Source organism: Rhinopithecus bieti, unplaced genomic scaffold (assembly GCF_001698545.2).
Source record: "Rhinopithecus bieti isolate Rb0 unplaced genomic scaffold, ASM169854v2 scaffold_49457, whole genome shotgun sequence".
Classification (NCBI taxonomy): Eukaryota; Metazoa; Chordata; class Mammalia; order Primates; family Cercopithecidae; genus Rhinopithecus; species Rhinopithecus bieti.
In genome coordinates, this window is record NW_016820128.1 from 2,144,795 (window position 1) to 2,145,510 (window position 716).

Sequence of the window (716 nt, forward strand, 5' to 3'; positions counted from 1 at the left end):
AGTATATATATTAGGAAGCTAAAATAAATGAGGATATATATATATGTATATATATCCCTCCCCAAAAGGAGTTAAAACCATTCCACCTACAAATAAACCTATGTTTTCTGATTCAGTCTCATGGATAATGATCAGTCTTTGGGTATTTACATAATTCTTTGGTTCTGGTCCCTTTGAAGCTAGGATATTACAATGAATTTCCAGAGAGCCATTTTAATATATCAGTAACAATTGATATCAATGCATATTTCATTTCTAAATATTTTAGCACACAGAAATTTATTTTCTGTTTAATGTTTCTTTTGCATAGATACTAATGGTTTTATCAGCAACATCCTGGAACATCTCTGACTTACATTCTTTTATTCTTACATTCAAATCATGAATCCCTTATTATTTATGCATAAAACCCTGACTAATACTTCTGATAAGACATTTTCTTTAAATTTATCTTCTTAGTAGCTTTTCTCATATTAAACACTCAAAATTATTTTAACCATATTTTTTCTTAACTGTTATGTTCTTTATGAAATAATGTTCCTAAAAGTGAATCAGTTGTCACTTCAAATTTCCCTAAAATTGATCAGCTAAATTATTAACATTAAAACAATGGTCATAGTATAAAGTTTTAAATTTTATAATCTGATCTATCAATCATTTTCATTATGGTTTCTGGGTCATAAATTATTCTAGTACCTATCCTTGCAGTGCTAAAA